This window comes from Bolinopsis microptera, chromosome 10 (assembly GCF_026151205.1).
Source record: "Bolinopsis microptera isolate Bmic1 chromosome 10, MBARI_Bmic_1.0, whole genome shotgun sequence".
Classification (NCBI taxonomy): domain Eukaryota; kingdom Metazoa; phylum Ctenophora; class Tentaculata; order Lobata; family Bolinopsidae; genus Bolinopsis; species Bolinopsis microptera.
In genome coordinates this window covers 3838266-3838717 of record NC_087081.1, presented here as the reverse complement: position 1 = coordinate 3838717, position 452 = coordinate 3838266, and positions in this window count along the sequence as shown.

Below are 452 nucleotides of genomic sequence, written 5' to 3'. Positions count from 1 at the left end.
GTTACTAAGGAGAAGAGATGAAATGAGTATTGTCAGCAAAACGCTACTTAAAAGTTCCAAACCTATAAGCATGCATGGACGGTTATTACATTAAACTGAACACAATTAGTTTACGAGACCACTAACAGCCTAAAATAAATGTTAAACTATTTTATAAAAAAATAAAACCATATTCCAAAACAAATGTTATATAAATTTTAATTCACGAATCAGAAAAACAAAGATAAACGGGTTTCTCCCGGCACGTAAAAAATGCAGACTAAATTTTGTAAGTGAAAAATCAGATAACCAGAATGTTTGCTTGTAATCAGACACTCTCCCGATAAGCTTGTCTGTACCCTCCAGAAAACCACGTCAAGGTCACGTGGGTGCTGAAAGGTCACACGTGGGCGCTGAAAGGTCACACGTGGGCGCTGTAAGGTCACACGTGGGCGCTTGAAGGAGGGCACGTG